The sequence below is a fragment of the Paroedura picta genome, chromosome 7 (genome assembly GCF_049243985.1).
Source record: "Paroedura picta isolate Pp20150507F chromosome 7, Ppicta_v3.0, whole genome shotgun sequence".
NCBI classification, from domain to species: domain Eukaryota; kingdom Metazoa; phylum Chordata; class Lepidosauria; order Squamata; family Gekkonidae; genus Paroedura; species Paroedura picta.
The window spans coordinates 57,673,932-57,693,702 of record NC_135375.1 but is presented as its reverse complement, the minus strand read 5'-3'; the positions used below and the strand labels follow the sequence as shown (position 1 = coordinate 57,693,702).

The 19,771-nt window shown below is 39.7% G+C and overlaps 1 protein-coding gene across 2 annotated transcripts in view; it reads right to left on the bottom strand.

Moving 5' to 3' along the window:
* The window catches only part of MEGF10 (multiple EGF like domains 10), a 115,889-nt gene that overhangs the window by 91,421 nt on the left and 4,697 nt on the right, over nt 1–19,771 (bottom strand). Inside the window, exon 2 of one of the 2 annotated variants that reach the window (XM_077344457.1) lies at nt 2,725–2,806. The exons of the other annotated variant lie outside the window; for it this stretch is intronic. The gene's annotated coding sequence lies outside the window, so the exon portion shown is untranslated. The remainder of the gene's footprint in view (nt 1–2,724; nt 2,807–19,771) is intronic. 2 annotated transcript variants of the gene reach the window in all.

Here is a 19,771-nt window from a genome sequence, read left to right as displayed (position 1 = left end):
TATTTGTGCTAAATGTCATACTTTTATCTATTAGTGGACAGTCAAAATGGGTCTAATTCTCTTTCTATTTGTGCCATTAGTGGAACAATTTAGATCTCATTAACACAACACCTTTGGAGTGTTGGAAATGACTTTTGAAATATATTGGTCATTGTCTGAATAGAACTCCCTGACATATTTTGGGAAATCTCTGTTTTCATTCCACAGGATAAATCAACGTCGTCACAACTTATAGAGATGTAAAATGCCTGGAATTTGTGAAGTCATAGGGGAGAAAGTTTTTTGGGGGGTTATATAGAATGGAGAGGACCAGAGATCTTTTAAAGAAAATTGGAGATATGAAGAGAACGTTTCATACAAAGATGGGTATGATAAGGGACCAAAATGGTAGGGACCTCACAGAAGCAGAAGAGATTTTAAAAAGGTGGCAAAATTATACAGAAGAACTATACAAGAGCGAGCTTAACATCCCTGATAACCACAGTAGTTACTGACCTGGAGCTAGACATCCTGGAATGTGAAGTCCGATGGGCTTTAGGAAGTCTGAGCAACAATAAAGCTAGTGGTGGTGACAGCTTTCCAGTTGAACTATTCAAAATCTTAAAAGACGATGCAGTAAAAGTGCTACACTCAGTATGCCAACAAATTTGGAAAACTCAACAATGGCCACAGGATTGGAAAAGGTCAGTTTACATTCCAATCCCAAAGAAGGGCAATGCCAAAGAATGTTCAAACTACCGCACCATTGCACTCATTTCTCATGCTAGCAAAGTTATGCGCAAAATCCTACAAGCAAGGCTCCAATAATATGTGGGCCGAGAACTTCCAGAAGTACAGGCAGGATTTCTAAGAGGCAGAGGAACTAGAGATCAAATTGCCAACATACGCTGGATCATGGAGAAAGCTAGGGAGTTCCAGAAGAACATCTACTTCTGCTTCATTGACTATGCTAAAGCCTTTGATTGTGTGGAGCACAACAAATTGTGGCAAGTTCTTAAAGAGATGGGAATACCAGAGCATCTTATTTGTCTCTTGAGAAACTTATATGCAGATCAAGAAACAACAGTGAGAACTGAACATGGAATCACTGATTGGTTCAAAATTGAGAAAGGAGTTCGGCAAGGCTGTATAGTGTCGCCTTGCCTATTTAACTTGTATGCGGAGCACATCATGAGAAAGGCGGGATTAGTCACAAATTAGGATCAAGATTGCAGGGAGAAATATCAACAACCTCAGATATGCAGATGATACCACTCTAATGGCAGAAAGTGAAGAGGAACTAAAGAGCCTGTTGATGCGGTTGAAAGAGGAGAGTACAAAAGTTGGCTTGAAACTCAACATCAAGAAAACGAAGATCATAGCAATTCCTGGTAAATAGATGGGGAAGAAATTGAGGTAGTGACAGATTTTATTTTCCTGTGCTCCAAGATCACTGCAGACAGGGACTGCAGCAAAGAAATTAAAAGACACTTGCTCCTGGGGAGGAAAGCTATGGCAAATCTGGACAGCATCCTAAAAAGCAGAGAATTGAGGCTTTTGAACTCTGGTGCTGGAGGAGACTCTTGCGAGTCCATTGGACTGCAAGGCAAACAAACTGGTCAGTCCTAGAAGAGATCAGCCCTGACTGCTCCTTAGAAGGCCATATCCTGAAGATGAAACTCAAATACTTTGGCCACCTCATGAGAAGGAAGGACTCTCTGGAGAAGAGCCTAATGCTGGGAGTGATCGAGGGCAAAAGAAGAAGGGGACGACAGAGAATGAGGTGGCTGGATGGAGTCACTGAAGCAGTAGGTGCAAACTTAAATGGACTCCGGGGAATGGTAGAAGAAGAAGAAGAAGAAGAAGAAGAAGAAGAAGAAGAAGAAGAAGAAGAAGAAGAAGAAGAAGAAGAAGACGAGTTGGTTCTTATATGCCGCTTTTCCCTACCCGAAGGAGGCTCAAAGCGGCTTACAGTCGCCTTCCGATTCCTCTCCCCACAACAGACACCCTGTGGGGTGGGTGAGGCTGAGAGAGCCCTGATATCACTGCTCGGTCAGAACAGTTTTATCAGTGCCATGGCAAGCCCAAGGTCACCCAGCTGGTTGCATGTGGGGGAGTGCAGAATCGAACCCGGCATGCCAGATTAGAAGTCCGCACTCCTAACCACTACACCAAACTGGTAGAGGACAGGAAGGCCTGGAGGATCATTGTCCATGGGGTCGCAATGGGTCGGACACGACTTCGCACCTAACAACAACAACAAATAAAAATTAACCCCCATATTTCCATATTTCCCCCCTTAATTATCAAACCACTATTGCCTTACACATGAATATAATAGTCAATTAATTCTGTTCAACTTTAATAGAAGTATATTTGCAATCTTATTTCCAACATACTGGTGATTCCCTTATTACAAGAGTTTAAGAAAGTAAATTATATTTCCTTTTTTTTAAGTCAATACATTTCCTTCTTAGTGTGTTTAACAAGAAAACTGACTGTAAAAAAAATCAACTATTTGCATGAATCCCCTAGTGTACAACTTGATTGCATCCTAGAGCTTTTGCTTAATTATTAAGGAAAATCAAAACGGAAAATCAGCACAACTGATTAGCATTGCTAAATTGTTTATATTAGCTATAAAAATGTAGAAGGTTTATTTAACTCTTACTATCTATAACAGGCAGGAATAAATTTTATATTATCTATCTATTAAAATATAAATGCCACAAGTATCTGTCATACCTGGATATACCCAACTGGTAATCCCCAGGAGGGGAAAGGAAATTTAAATTTCTTATTTCGCCATGTATATTTCAGCAGAGGACTGTAAATTAAAAATTAAACATAATTGTTATATATATGTTAAGCCATAAGATCTAAGCCAAGCCAACAGAAGCAAAGTATATTGTTGCAAATCCCAAAGAACCAATGTTGAACCAGAGGATCCCAGAAGAACCATAGGCCAATGTGAGAAGACCACCACAACCAATGTCAAACCAGAGAATCCAAAGTAAGCTAACTTTAGCATGGAACACTTGTGGCAACAGAGCCTATTTCACACCAGAGGATACAAGCCAAGCCAACCAGGCAAGCCAGTCATCAGACTTGACAAGAAGATACTGGCACAAACACACTGTAAAATTGAAGAAAACCACTTACTGGGAGCGTTAAAATGATGCCCCCAAATGTTTCCAGGATTTTTTGGAATGTATTTATCAGTTTCCAAAAAAATCTCATATAGAAGAATAAGAAGAAGAAAAAGAAGAAAAGTTGGTTCTTATATGCCACTTTTCTCTACCCAAAGGGGTCTCAAAGCAGCTTACAAATGCCTTCCCTTTCCTCTCTCCACAACAGACATCCTGTAAGGTAGGTGAGGCTGAGAGAGCTCTGATATTACTGCTTGGTAAGAACAGCTTTATCAGAGCTATGGTGAGCCCAAGGTCACCCAGCTGGGTGTAAAATGCATGGAGCTTTTATTCCAATCCCAGGTCAATTCAGTCCCTGCCATCTACACAGAATGCGATTTCCATTTTGATTTTGAGCAATTTAAATTTTCCTTCTGCAGCAAGAAGGATTGATCCAGAGTGACCCTACCTTTATTGTGCGATATCTTAGAGGGCTTTTAAACCTCAATATTTTAAGATTCGTATTGAGAAAGCAGGCTGTTTTGAACCTCCATGGTAGAGACACCCTGACTGGCCAAAGGTGGCCGTGTGACAAGCTTGCCTTAAAGGAGAAGCCCCTAATTTCTCTCAGCTTCTGTTGGTCTTGGATTTTTTCTCCCTCCTCTGCCTTCTTCGATCCTCTCTCCCCCCCCCCTCCAAGAAAAGAAAGAGGCACCCTGGAAACCCCCAGGAAATGTTGAGCCTGGGGGATTATTCATAGGATATCAAACCACTCAGGAAGAGAACAACCTTGGAAATGGGCCACTGAAAAAGAAAAAAAATGTGTTCATTCGGAACCTGTTTAATAAATGTAACCAAAAAGATTATATTTTTGTAACATCTAACTGGTTGAATTTTTTCAACAATGTTATGTATGTCTGGAGCCCTTCCCCTTCTCATCCCTTCTAGGCCCATCACTGGCTATTTTGGGAAGGGGGGGTAGGTCGACCATATATGGTCATAATTTTATTAAACAAATATTATAAATTAATTAACTCCCACACAATTGGTGAAACCTTTTCAAGGTAGTGATAAAATCCCAGAGTTTCAGAAAACCCTGGTTGAGAAAGCCTGATGTAATGCAAAAGACTAGACTTAAAAAACATTACCAGTTTAAGTTTACTTGCATTTATACATTCCTACTTCTGTGGTAAACACCAGTTACTGTTGTTTTAGACATATATGCAGTTTCTTCTTTGATTAATTTTGTTTTATTTACGCATGAGAAATCCATTTGAGCTTTGGTTTTGGAGAAGCTGTATTTTATTCTGTACACATCCATGCAACAAGCTGAATTCCTAACAGCACGCCAAGAGACTTTATAATGGGTATGTGTTTGCATGAGTCGAACTATCATTTGAACAGCTGCACATCATATGACAGCTGCAAGACTTACAAGTTTAAAGTTTTCTTGGATTAAGAATCATATTCTATTCACACAGAAGTCAGCAAATTAAAAATGACAGGGTTAAGAAAAATAAGTTAAAGTTGTTTGATTGTTTGATCAATATCCATAGCATTTTTGACTGCATGCTTACTAAGATGTATTATTATTTTCAGTTTTATTGTATTTCTGGCTCTATGTCATTCGGTTCTATGTTATCCACTTTTCAGTCAGAAAGTGATAAACATCAGATAGCATCATATGGGATTGGATATAAGCCCCAAACCAATGATCTGTTTTGTTGACAGGGACAGATAAAAATGATATTTAAAACCAACAATGCTGACCTTATAAAAATCTTGAATCTGATCCAGTTTTGTCAGTAATGATTAATCTTATATTAACCTTTGCCTAGTAATCAACAATTTATTGACTGAGATACAATATTAGAGTATGAAATACAGTCATTTTAAAACATATTAGAAATCTTCTTCAACTTCTTGCTTAGATAATGATTATGAATATATTTTTATGCACTATTGCTGTTTATGTATAATACAGACATAAGTAAAGAAAAACAATTTACTCATACATTTAAGGTAGAGCTATGCTACTGCCACAATCAGAGTCAAAGTGAACTGTAATTTAGGAAAATGGTATTTTAAACATTATATATATGGAAATAAATATATTGTTTGTCAAGAGGATTCAAAACATGCAAAATATTTAAGATAAAATAAATATTTTATAAAGGGAGCACTGAATATATATAGCATGATTTGTGCAAATAAAATTATAAAAGTTTGATTCCCGTTCAATCCTTGCAAGATATGAAGTTAAATCATACTCTGAATCAGTTTAGAATTAGGTTAGCAAATATACTTAGGGGGTTTCACAAATAGTTATTTTGCAGTTAGAGTTGCCATCTCTGGGCTTCAATATTCCTGGAGTCTACCCTCCAAAGTAGTCATTTTCTACAAAGCTACTAATCTCTATAGTCTGAAGATCAGTTGTATTGCCAGATGATTTCCAGGGCCCAACTGGAGGTTGGCAATCATATTTGTGGGTTATTTGTTGCTGGATATAAATTTCTAAAACCAGGTTCAATATATTCTTTACGGTAAGTGTCCCCAATTATGCCAAGCCTATAGAGGCTTTTGGAATTTGGAGAACAGAGAGTGGGGCTGTCATAAAATAGGGGGATGGAGACAATAATAAACTGCAGGAAGGTTACAAGCTAAAACTAGCTGATTCTGAATGAAATTTCCCTGCAGATATAGAGATGATGCCTCCAGGATTCCTCTGCTACAATGAGGAGGGGGAAGAAAGCTGAAAATGGCTATCTGCTTTGTAAAAGTGATACTTTGGGGAAGGACATGGACAGCAGGAAACCCGTCACTGGGGATCAAGAAGGCACCACATTGAGAATCACTACTTTAAGGGAACATTCAAATACTTTTTGTCCCCATGATGCAGTACTTAAGGCTTAAGGAAGGTAGCCTGGTATAAAGTCAATATTCTGTAACATCACTTTTTACTCAGAACTATGTTTCCTCATTATCTTGAATGTATTGTATGATTCCACCCCCCCCCCATGTCCCCCAAAGAGCACACAGAATAAGTGAACAAAATCTGCTCAGGGCCCACAGCCCCAAGGAAATCAAATTGGCCTCAGCCAGGGCCAGAGCCTTTTCAGCCTTGGCCCAGCCTGGTGGAGCAATCTTCTCGTGAGATCAGGGTCCTGCGGGACCTTAAACAGGTCCATAGGGTCTGCAAGACCTTGCTCCACCAGGCTATGGTTGAGGCCTAGAACCACATCAAGATTATGCTGGCCTCCCTGCCCAAATCTAATGAAATTTGCATCCAGGAGACTATATTTCATACTATGTCCCTACCCTTTCTTCCTTTTTCTCTGATAAGGTAATGACAGGCATAGAAGCCTGTAGTTTGTGTCTATTTTTTATATTGTAAAGATTTCATATTTATTTTTGTGCCTTTAAATTGTTTTGTTTTAACTATTGTAACATGCCCTGAGCCTTTGGGAAAGGATGGCCTAGAAATACAACAACACAACAATAAAGGTAAAGGTATCCCCTGTGCAAGCACTGAGTCATGTCTGACCCTTGGGGTGACGCCCTCTAGCGTTTTCATGACAGACTCAGTACGGGGTGGTTTGCCAGTGCCTTCCCTAGGCATTACCATTTACCCCCCAGCAAGCTGGGTACTCATTTTACCGACCTCGGAAGGATGGAAGGCTGAGTCAACCTTGAGCCGGCTGCTGGGATTGAACTCCAGACTGCATGTCTGCTGCCTTACCACTCTGCGCCACAAGAGGCTCAACACAACAATATATTCCAACAATTTTTCTGGACATAGTATCAAAATGACCATGTTATAATAGGTTTCATGGGTAGTTCCTTTACTATTTCCCAAAGGTAATTGGCAAATTTGATAATTTTGAGAAATATAGCCTACTGCTTATGCTATAAAACATTCAAAGCACCTCATTTACATGATGTCAATTATCATTGCTATAATACCTGTCCTTGAATAAGCCTGAGACAGTGACTTGCTTCAGGCATGACATCTGGATCAACCAGCCAAGAGTTTTTGGAAACTATATAACACCAAGTGGGACTATTTGAAGAGTCCCCTATTATAATGTATGTTTATAACTGAAGTTGATCATCATATCACATCAAACTTTGTTCACTTTTCAAAAATCATTTATGTTCCTATTTAAATCTGGCCAGAAACCTTTTATAACTATAAACATGTGAAAGAAGAAGACAAAGAAGAAGAGTTGTTTTTTATATGCCTCTTTTCTCTACCCAAAGGAGTCTCAAAGTGGCGTACAATCACCTTCCCTTTCCTCTCCCCACAACAGACACCCTGTGAGGGAGGCGGGGCTGAGAGAGTTCTGGCAGGAGTGCTGGGTCAGAACAGCTCTACCAGCTGACTACATATGGGGGAGTGGGGAATCAAACCCATCTTGCCAGATTAGAAGCCACCACAGTCAACCACCACACCACACTGGCTCTCTACATTCCGAGGAGCTCTCCACACACCACAGCCCTTCAGCAATACCTGTAATTGTTACAAGTATGTCAAAAATGACTGGTGAAAAAAGGCCCCTAAAAATGCTCCAGGGGAAGCATTTTTGTTTTTCTCTTTTCCATACATTTGTTAGATATCTACAAAATACAGATATTATCATATGATGGTTTCTTATCTTAGATGTCTCTCCCCCAAAATTTTAAAGCAATGTTACTTGAAAAGGGCATGTTGTAAAAAAAAAAAAAAGCTTCTGTTTGAAATGCTAAAAACCAACAATAAAATTATATGCAACCTCACTCTCTGACACTTTGTTATGGTCACTGCACACCTACCCTATGTCCGAATTCTAAAGGTGTCTGCAGACTGAAAAGGTTTGGGGACGCTTGCCCTAAACTTGGTTGTGCAAGTAAATAAGAATAAAACCAGTTGCCTGGAGTGCCAACAAACAGGGCACGGATGCCAAGGCTTTGCCCTGATGCTGCCTGTTGGCACTGGTATTCAGAGGTTTGCTGTCTCTGTACATGAACTTGCAGGCACTTACTTATGAGCAACCAAGAACAACATAAAGGCAACTTCATATTACATGTGCCCAGTGTGGTAAATAAGGCTTCCTTTCTCAGGATCCAGACTCAGAGGGTTGCAGTGGGGGAAGACTTATTGCATCCCTGCTGACTCCCTTGTGGAGATCCTCAGGGAGTGGTCCTCTCCCCCACAGTTATCCATGTAACAGTCACCTCCAGACTAGACTTCTGTAACTCACTCTACACAGGCGTACCCTTGTCCTTGACCCAGAAATTGCAGCTGGTGCAATTGCAGCTGTGAGGGTCCTCACAGGAACATCTTGGAAGGTCCATATCCAACCTGTGCTGAGGCAGCTACATTAGTTACCAGTTGTGGCCCGAATCAGGTTCAAGGTTCTGCTGTTTACCTTTAAGGCCATTCACAGTCTGGACCCTTCATATCTGCGGGACTATCTATCTCCTTATGCCCCCCCCCCACGGGGTATTGCATTCTGTGGGTTTGAATTTGTTGGAGATCCCTGGCTCAAGGAAGGTTTGCCTAGCCTCGACCAGGGCCAGGGCCTTCTCAGTTCTGTCCCTACCTTGTGGTATCAGCTCCCAGGAGAGCTAAGGGTGTCACTGTCTCAGTTCCACAGGGCCTCCAAGAAGGAGCACTTCTGCCAGGTCTTTGGCTGAGCCCAGGGCTAGGAAGATCTAGGTCTGCCACTGGCTAGTGAATTCATCAGCCCCCTGGAATACTGGTTACAGAAAAGGTCTACTGAGCTGGAGGGAGGTGGGATTGTTGCCATGAGGAGCGTTTTTGGGGGGATTCTGTGTTTATTTTATTGTTGTGAACCACCATGAGCCACTGTGTGGGAGTGGCAGTATATAAACTGAAACATAAATAAATAATAAATAAGTCCTGCTGAGCAGCAGTGGGGAGCACAGACAGAGGATAAGAGGTTTTCTGCTATTTTGCCTTATTCACACAAAATGATAATCATGTACCAAGGTCATTACTCTACAGCAGCCTTTTTCAACCTTTTGATCATAAAGATACTGCTGAAATATTTTTCATGGTTTGAGACCATAATCAGTTCTCCCTGAAAAGCCAAAATAGACCAGAAAAGGGCCCTGGCCCTCCTCTTGTTGTCCATTGTCAGAAACTAAGACTCTAAGGCTGGCTATACTGTTGTTGTTGCCAAGCAAGGGACACTGGGAGCATTAATTTCTTAAAGCTACAGGTGCTGCTTGTATTATAGTAGGGAATGGATGGATGGACAGACGGATGGACAGACAATTTCAGTTTCTTCTAGTAACTTGGGGCATTTTTCAGGTTTGTAGAAAGATCAGTCTTGACTGTTCATGAATTCAGTTTCTAGTGGCTCCATGTTAAGGATCTACATATTTGGCTACAAAAATTAGATATACCAATGCTATGTAAACTACTTTACTAGCGGTAAAAAAAACCTTGTACATTATACATAAAACACTTAAATAATGATTTAATATCAAAGCTACCAATTGCTATTCATATGATTATGCATTTCTAGTCTCACTTTAAAATATGTCCAGAGCCATTAAGTCTTTACATTCATATCCTTTAGAAGAAGAAGAAGAATTGGTTCTTATTTGCCGCTTTTCCCTACCCGAAGCAGGCTCAAAGCGGCTTACAGTCGCCTTCCCATTCCTCTCCCCACAACAGACACCCTGTAGGGTAGGTGAGGCTGAGAGAGCCCTGATATCACTGCTCGGTCAGAACAACTTTATCAGTGCCATGGCGAGCCCAAGGTCACCCAGCTGGTTGCATGTGGGGGAGCTCAGAATCGAACCCGGCATGCCAGATTAGAAGTCCGCACTCCTAACCACTACACCAAACTGGCTCTTTAGTGCGGAGTCCAATTTCCTTTAAGATAAGAAGCCTTTTTCATCATTAAAGGGGCCTAACAAAGGCAATGCTTTGGAAACTCTAACAATCAAAGCCCCTTTTTCTAGTAATTAATATCTTTCCACAATAATTTCTTCTATTAAGATATGTCGATTGGGTCTAATTTCCAGTTACCTAAAACTTCTGAAAGTGAGTTTGTAAACTATTTCCTTTCTGGAAGCAATAAATTGAAGCTAAACAAATGAAGAGTGCATTACATAAACATAAGTAAAAGGGATTTCAATCCTCAAACTATGTTCCTTGTAGAACAGTTATTCCACTCTTTAAATTTGACTGCACCCTCTTTTGAAACTCAAAGATATTGATAATAGGCACCCAGCACCAAGGGTACTTATCTATCATTACAAAAATTATTGTCATCTGCAGCAATGACTGATGAAGTAGCTAGAGTAGCATACTACATTCAGGAACCCAAATTTTACAGATATCTAAATGTCCTTAACATTTTTTAAAAACTGTGAATTTAATAAGGTACTTTGTAAAATGTATTCTCCATAGTAAAAATTAAGACAGAAAAAAGAAACTAGCTTCCCCAGCTTAATTGCAACATGTGTTATAAAGCACTTTACAATTATTGACTCAAGTGTATGTCAAAGCTCATGCCAAAAAAGCTATACTACATAGGCAGCCTTTAATCGCAACAATTATTAATGGTTTTTCTTCCACAAAACCTACTGCTAGTCATTTAAAGTTGAAAAGTCTGTGTGCATGGGATTCTGTTGCAAAAGAATTATGTGCACATATTGCCAGAAGTTTTTTGGTAAAAATCAGTCCCTAATATACTACTTTCAAGAACTATCACTGTTGTTGCTTGTTACAACAAAGTTTATGAGTATTAAAATGCATAGGATGGAAACTAAAGGATTCAGTAGAGTTTCAGGACATAATAAAAGAGCAATAAGCCAGTGATGTCAATTGAGGCACACATTCTTAGTTTTCTGGATTGTATCCATAATAATATGCACAATCATAACAAAAAACACTAAAAGAAAAAAAATCCCTTTCTTACTTAAAGGTTTTATATGCTTATTTTTAAATTTCTGTATAGATGATAATTTTAAATAACCCCCCCCCCCTCACACTTTATATTTCATTCTAACTGACAGGTATTCTTTGGAAGCAGTTGTTATTTACAATATCTGTCTGGAGAACGACAGATTAAAAGATCAAGTTTCCCTTGACTTCCAAACTGGCCAGGCCACAGCTGGTGCATCAGATTTTGAGCAACTGTTCCACATGTACATAACAAGACTTCTGTCTTCCTGTAGGGTTTGCTCAGGTCATCTGCATGTGGCATGGATTAAACAAGCAATAAAGCTCTGCTATAAAAGTAGGCTAAACAGTGAGTTTATGCACAGAACTCCCATGATACTGGTATATTCTGCCATCTGACAATGTCTTCAGAAGTGTTTCTTTATCTGACACACATAGGGAACAGTTCCCTTTTAAGCACCATTGAAAAAAACATCCCAAACCAATCCTGTGCATTGTAGCAGAATTAACAACTTCAATCAGTACCGATGTTCTTTAACACGGGCTTCTTCCACATGGTGATTTTTTTCCTGATGGAAAACAGGGAACTCAGCTTGCATCTCACACACACACACTTTTTTTTTTACTCTGGTGACAATATAAAGCATGTACTGATAAGCCATGAAAAAATCAATAGTCTCCCCCCCCACCAAATAACCTCATCAGTACATACTTATATAGTACCTGCTGTGCTGTTGTATCTTTGCTGAAAACGTGCCAGCAGTACCAGAGGCCACCCTACCACAGCCTGCAAGGGGGCATTAGGCTTTGAGTTAGCCAGCAAGCCTCTATCAGGACCATAGCCCCCAGGACCTGCTTACAATGTGCAGGAACAGCAGTGACAGAAGTCCCAGGCTGAGGTAGTGCACAGGATGTGAAGTGCCAGACTGGTTGCATAGGACCCTATCCAGAACATTGCTACGAATATAGTACTTCCACTCAGGATCTTGGCATGAACAGAGCACAGGCTCAGGAACTCCAGCACATGCAGGTATTATAGCTGGGCCCAAGTATCACCCAGCCTTATTAAGTGGACCCCTGGAAAGACAGCCTTGTTGAATTGTCTGGTTCAACAGGAATAAGCCCAGTGTAACCAACTCCCAAGCCCCAAGACACATTCAAATGAGACGACGTCTACCATTTCCAGAAATATTTACAGCTGGTAAACCAGCAAATGCTAGAAAAAGACACTCATAGCTCATCTATACTATTAGCCTCTCAGAAACAATGCAGGATCCAAACTGTGAATCTGCTTGTCCTTGGACAGAGTTACTGTGTTCAGAACTGGCTATAATCCTATTCTCATTTTTCCATGCCAACCCTACAAACTTCAATTCAGAGTCTCCACTTGTCCAGCATGAGGGGAAAATATATCTGACAAAATGTTGTTGTCATTCATTCAGTTGTGTCCGACTCTTGGTGATCCCAAGGCACAGCCACCAGCACGATCCCCAATCCTACAACGCCACCCTCAGCTGTGCAATGTTCTGGCTGGTGTCTACCCCAATCGCATCCAACCACCGTGCCCTTTGTTGGCCTGGTTTCCTTTTTCCACTGACCAATCCTAGCTTAATTGCTTTCTCCATTGAGTTGGATTGCATGATATGCCCAAAGTAAGTGAGTTGTCTTGTGATTTTGCTTTTGCTTGAGGCTGACTGACTCAAAACATCTACAGGTACCTCCCCCCCCCCAACTGAGAGGTAAACCTACCGAGGGCTTGTCAAAGTTGCTTGTTGAAATGTTGTTCTAGCTGATATGTTACTGTTATTTGTTATATTGATATCTGTTATATTGTTATTGTTATATTGATATTGTTCTCTGTAAATGTTCTATATGGTTTATGTAAATCGCCCAGAGTCGTAGGGAAGGGCGGTATAAAACTATGAATGAGTGAATGAATGAATGAATGAATGAATGAATGAATGAATGAATGAATTTTTCCAACCAATGATATATCAGATTTTATGCACTGTAGTATTTCCTTGTTTGTGACTTTTGCTGTCCATGGAACCCGCAGAAGCCTTCTCCAACACCAGAGTTCAAAGGAATTTATTTTTCTCTTGTCGGATTTGTCTTGTGTGACAAATTACAAAGACTTAAATGATGGTTTAAAGAAATGGAGAATTACTGTAACAAGAAAGTAACCATCTTGCATACTTTGTAAATATATTTGTTCAGCTATTCCAATCTACCTTAAATGCATGAAACACATTTTATGTTATGATTCTTAAAATATATTAATAATGACTACTTTAAGGAAGGTAACTTTTAGACAGAAAGCTGCATGGATGATTAAAATACTTTACAGTAATTAATAGTACTTGGTGGCCTAAGAATATTCCATAATGACAGTTCATGAAATGCTCCCAGGCATCATTTACAAAGTACTTCTCCAATAGCGTGCAAATCTTTTAACTTTTTTCCCCATCAAGGCTGGCATGACTTGAAAACAAGGAATTTTCTAAATGGTTAAATAAAGCTCCTTCTCTTCAAAGTTGCCTCTCAGAGAATAGAAACAGGCTGTCTAGCTCAGCCCTACACTTGTGAAGCCTTTATTCCCCTACCCCATTCAGCTGTGTTGTCACAGTGATCACTTTTCCTAGGAAGCTTCAGCTAGTCAATGGAAAGAATGTCTGATGCTGATGGCCTAGACAGACTCTGTTTCTGGGCCAGGCTTGGTAATGTGTCAACTGTCTCCTGGACTTGTTTCTTAACCACTGAAAATAATAATCAGAAATCCATGTGCATGTTTGCAGGAACCATTGTTACAGAGATTATTTCTCTAATAAATATTATTCCCAAAGGTTGTCCAGGATCAGTAGCAATCTCTGTTAATTTTGCAGGGAAAAAAATAATTACAGCCATAGTCTAAAACTGTTGCACTTCTGAATAAAAGTAAAATAATATTTTATGATCTACAGATCTGAGAGCACAATGCACTTCTGAGGAGTGATGCATGACATTCCCCTACCCACCCAAAAAGCTTCAGTGATTGGGTTCAGTTCCAGAAGAGTGATCTATATGTTTATTGACCTGGATAACTATCCAATGACACCATCATCCTCAATAAATAACCATTGCCATAAGCAAACAATTGCACATCAACTAAGGATACAATTTTACTGTTGATTTTTTAGATTGATTACTAATGGCATATACAGGGAGTAATTACTGTTGTTCTAATAAGAATCAGTGAAAATTCTATCCTTAATTACAGCTATGACATTAAAAATAAAACAGTACTTTGAAATGTTTCCTTGCTATACTTATCTTCTTAAATATATCTAAAATAAATTGTAATACAGACGAAAGAGAAAAACTCAGATTTTTTTGATAAATGTATGCTGATATTAAGTTTGTGGAACTATGAGAAATTTTATTGAATATATGTAAACAAAGTGAAAAAACACAAGGGAGTGGGTGTCAGCATGACTGATTCTCCCCAGTTGCTACACTCTGTCCTCAACGCTGAAGGAAAGAGATCAGTCACTGTAGGCTACTTGCATTTTTAAAATACAGGTAGACTTTTAGGGCCATGGTTTGGGTCATGGTTCTAGCCCTTTGATATCAGCACAGATTTCACTATGGGAGGTATACAAGTCACTTTCAGGTGATCTAATACCTGTTTTTACGCCACTGCTTATTTCAAAGCCAAATCTAGTAGCAGAGTTTATGGAACTTTTCACTGCCCTGAAATGAAGAGCATGTAACAGTATACACATTCTGTCTTGAATTATGCCAAGCTCTGCCTGAATATAAGTTTGAGCAGGTTGCAACTCCAGTCTGCCATGTATAATAGCTTTTTTGTTTAGCTGTCACATGGATAGTATTATGTTACCATTATTGTTACTCCAGGCTTAAATGGAAAGTATGTTTAGTTAATTATTTAAGAAGATTATTATTCATAGTGAAGTGATGTTATCTAAGTTGGCTTCAACTCACTCCTTACCTAGTGCATCACCTAAAAGTAATTACTTTTTTGTTGATATAAGGATCACCACATTCTATGTATGACCACTCCAGAAAAGTGAACAAATTGCTCCAAAAAGGGAAAGCTTAATTAAGCTTAAAACTCTAAAAGGAAATTTTATTAAGCAGACAGAGAGAACCATTAGTTCCAAAAAAAAGTTATGCATGAAAATCAAAAGATACTGTTTTAGTAAAAGCTATTCTAATTCACATTAAATTTTACAAGTGAAAAATCCATCAAAGTGACTTTTACAGACAGGAAAATGGGCTTACATGACACCATATAGGAAACAACTGCAAAGAAAATCACTACAATAGAATATATTACTTAGGCTTTTAGAAAAAGCTATAGTCTACTCTTCAGAAAAAGAATGACTTAAAACATTTGCAAATTCTAGCTCAGATTTTACAGAGGTAAAAAAGGTCAAAGACTGGTAAATGATGAACACTTAAAGCACTGTCATGGATTAAGGAATGTGAATATATGAATGTCAGTGTATGCACCAACCATATTTCTCCCCTTTCTGAAATAGTGCCCCAGAAAAAATGGTGTCTCTCTTACAGGCCTTGTTGAGACAAATCAACACTAAAATTAGTTCCTATCATGTGATGTAAACATTTGCTTGGTGAGAACAAGCTTGAAACAGATTAGTCCTATTTCACACAGCAATGGACAGTGAACAGCTGTTCCATTTAGATGTGGATGGTAAGATATGGATTTGAACCAGGAAACCAGTGACGTCCATAAGGTTATCCACTAAGTAAATACTGTTGGCCAAAAGTTTCTTGTTGATTTAAATGCCGTCCATGGCTTCATCATCAACTTACCTTATAAACCAAAAGAGTAATACAATTCAGCATATAATCAAGAAATATTAACATTAATTTCAGAAAATGCATGATCAAATTAGACCATTTGCAGAAAGGTGCTCAACATTTCTAGAATCTGTATCATGAGAAAATACTGCCCAAGCTACTTGTCAACTAGGATTTCTATAAAGCCTGACAACATAATATAAACAAGCCATTAAGCAACACAGAAACACAATTATGTTCACAAGCCTATCTGTTCCTATGCTAAATTCTATCTCTAGTTCAGTTACTTGCATCCTATACTGCATGCACATCAGGAAAAACACACATAGCTAATTATGCATGCTCTCTTCTTGAATTGTGTTACTGGGCATTCATGAGTGTTTACAAGAAAAAATGAAGTCCAAAGCCAGCTTTCAGTTTCAGTCTTGCATTAAATCCAAAGCTCAGTCCATAGATACTCCCCCCCCCCCCAAATGCAGGGCATTGGTTTGTCCAGGGATAGGCTGTTATACTTCCACTTCTTCAGGCTTGTTCTTAATCTTACTACATTGGTGAACAACATTTACTTTCAAAGTACTTGTGTCCAAGCTAACTGAATGTGTTAAAGGTAGAAAGGAACCTTCAATAATTTTGATAACATACAAGGGGAATGTGTTTATTGTGAGAGCTCAACAGCTAGCGGACAAACACTGCAATCCTACACAATAATGAACTGTTACCTTGGGGGTAGGCTATGGTGATCTACATATATGTGTGTATGTGTGTGTAACTGGGTAGCCTGCAATAGAATAGTCTGATTTCTGGTATTTAAATGACTAGTTTAGTTCTGTTTTGTCAAGTTTTAGTTAAGGGTTAGTCAATAAGTGTGTACTAGTCTGAAGAAGGCTATGCTAAATTAAACTGTTGAACTTCTGCCTTGCCATTTAAATTGTTGGACTTTGTGATTTGTTGTCAGTAAAATGAAGCTGTAATAAACCTATCTATCTCTGCTACCTGCCCTTTACCACCCCGAGGCACTGCTGAGCCTTCAGGGTGAGGTTCTGCCCGCAAGCTTCAACACCTCACCGGCTTGGGTTCTCAAGGCAGCACTGCATTCCAGCCAACTAGGCTACCCTCTCCAGCCCACCACTGAGGTTCACGTGCAGAATGCCTGCCCTTCACCACCCTGAGGCACTGCTGAGCCCTCAGGACGGCCTTCTGCCCATGAGGCTGGAGAGGGGTGCCTCATCTGCTTAGCTTCTTGAGGCAGCATCACATTCCAACCGGATGATGAGACTTATGGGCAGAAAATGCCTGCCCTTCACAGTCCCAAGGCACTGCTGAGCCCTCAGGGTACTTAATACTTTCAAACACAATGCCTAAAGAAAACCAACCTCTGGGGTCAGAATATATCTACAGATCAAAAAGTTGTTAGTCAAGGTCCACTCTGACTATCAAAAAGGTTCTGCTTGAGATCTGCTATATTAAGGAGGAGGAAAGATTGCTGTATCCATCCCATTTAATTCCCTTGTTTTAAAATAGCATCCTTATCACATTTCAACTCTATACCATAGCATACATTACTTTTTGATACACCCATGTTAAATATGCTAGAGAGATCTGAGAAAAACAGTGACCCCCTTGCTTTCCAAATAGGCCCATGCACAGGATTTTTTTTTGGGGGGGGGAGTTACAATGCATTCTAGAACCTTCATGAAACTTCTTAGTTTTTTCTCCTTTTTCATGAATTTTTAAATGCTTTTTTCTATTATTTTCCTACTTTGTCCATTGTTAATAGATTTTCATTGATTCAATGTAGCTATTTGTATTTGTTTTATTTTATTTACTTGGAAACATTGCCCCTCCCCCAAAAACTCCTTGTGCATGGCCTTGTTTCCAAATTAATGGAACAGTTTAGTCAAACAAAGATACTTTAAATGGTACACCAAACACCTGTGCTAAAAAGAAAAATGCAAATAATTGGTCAGTAAATTGGTTCAGGTATGAACAGGAATGTCACATAGATGTAGACCTCAGGACACAAGGGAAGCTGAGTGGAACCAATGGTAAAGGGCTACTTGCCACTTTTTCAAATGTCCTCTTCATACACCACAAAAGGCATCCTCATTGCATCAGGGTGGCCACACAGACAACTGTTCTCACTTAATATCTCACAACTATGGATTTCCTTTTCCCTGGGGATTGTAAAGCACCTTTGTAGGTCAAGCACCTTTCACAAACATTGCTTTGTGACCATTCAATTAGGCTGAATGGGATTAAGCAGGTGGAGGGAAAGGGATTTAGCAATATTAATAGTTTAATTGGGTGGTATTTAATATTTGGGTTTTCAGTTTCCAAATCAGGGTAGACAGCACATATACATTATTTATACAACAAGCCACTGATTAAACTTCAGTGTTTTCCAAATTTGTTTTCAGAATATACCACACACCACAAACATTTTAAAACAATGAGTGCCCTGACCTAAATAGCCTAGGCAAACCCAATCCCGTCAGATCTTGGAAGCAACGTGGGGATGACCCTGGCTAGTATTTGAATGGGACACCTCCAAGGAACACGAGGGATCATGATACGGAGGAAGCAATGGCAAACTGCCTCTGGATGTCCCTTGCCTGGCTGCCAAACAATTCTCCTGGCTACACTACATACAATGTACAATAAATAATCATAACTAGAACAATGGGCCACATAAGACCTACTGATTCACTCAACCTAATCCTATCTTCACCCTAGCCTCACTTCTACTCCCACATTACCCTTTGATTAAGCAGCACTTAAATCTTTTACCTTCCTGATTGAACTTCGGGTCCAGTGCTTGTAGAGACATTAAGACTCTCACATCTTTTTTGTCTACCTTAGGTTAAGCCATTTCATCTCTGTTTTCTTGCCAGCATGTCATCTCCATCTAAGGGCACAGTCCTATAACTGGAATAACCCCTACTACTCCAGTAGTTGGTGTGTATGTGTGTTACTGAATCCTCTGCACATCCCCACTTTCCTGTGGATCTAATCTTTCACTTCCCAAAATGCTGGCCATTTTGCTCTTACACTTGCTTTTACCAGCCTCTTCAAGATCGGTAATTATTGTCCTTCCTTAAATAACTTGCCCCTTTCTCACTATTTTCTTTGTTAATTCTTTTGTATGTTTCTGTGTGTGTATGCGTTTTCATTTTCTTTTTAATAAACACCTTTCCAGTTAAACATCTACCTGGTTTATTTGAGAGATCTTAAAGGGGAAAATCCTCATATATATAAGTAAAGAATCCCGCCTTTTGCTCTGTCCCTTTACCCAATTAATTACGAGACTGCCTATTTGGGTAACAACACATGCAAATAGAATCAAAGAGCTGGATGGGACTTCCTGGGTCATCTATAACCCAACCCCCTGCAGAATGCAGGAAATTCACAACTACCTGCCCTCCCACAGTGACCCCAAATCCATGTCCAGATGATGCCTCCACCCAACAAGAAAAAAAAAACAGAATCCCTGGTCAATCTGGTCTGGAAGAAATTCATCTTTTGAGCACCAAGTGGCAATCAGCATTTCCCTGGCATGCCAGAAAGCACCGCAAGAGCCAAGCTCAGACACAATCCCTTTTGCCCACCCACTAACAATCTGCCTAAATTCACATAATCAACATTTCTTTCAGATGGCTATCTAGCCTCTGCTTCAAAACTTCCAAAGGAGAACCCACTACCTCCCAAGTAAGCCTGTTCAACCAAGTATGTTAAGCTGGTAATTATTTGGAATTAATTTCCTCCCACGGGTTCTGGTCCATCCTCTACGTCAGCAGTCCACAACCTTTTTGAGGTTGCAGCCCGTTGCCTATGCATGCACGACAGCCCTGCGCAAACCCACATGCATGGAGCTGCTGCGCATGCGTGTTTGCGCCTGGTGGGGGAACAAACGTGTGCACGT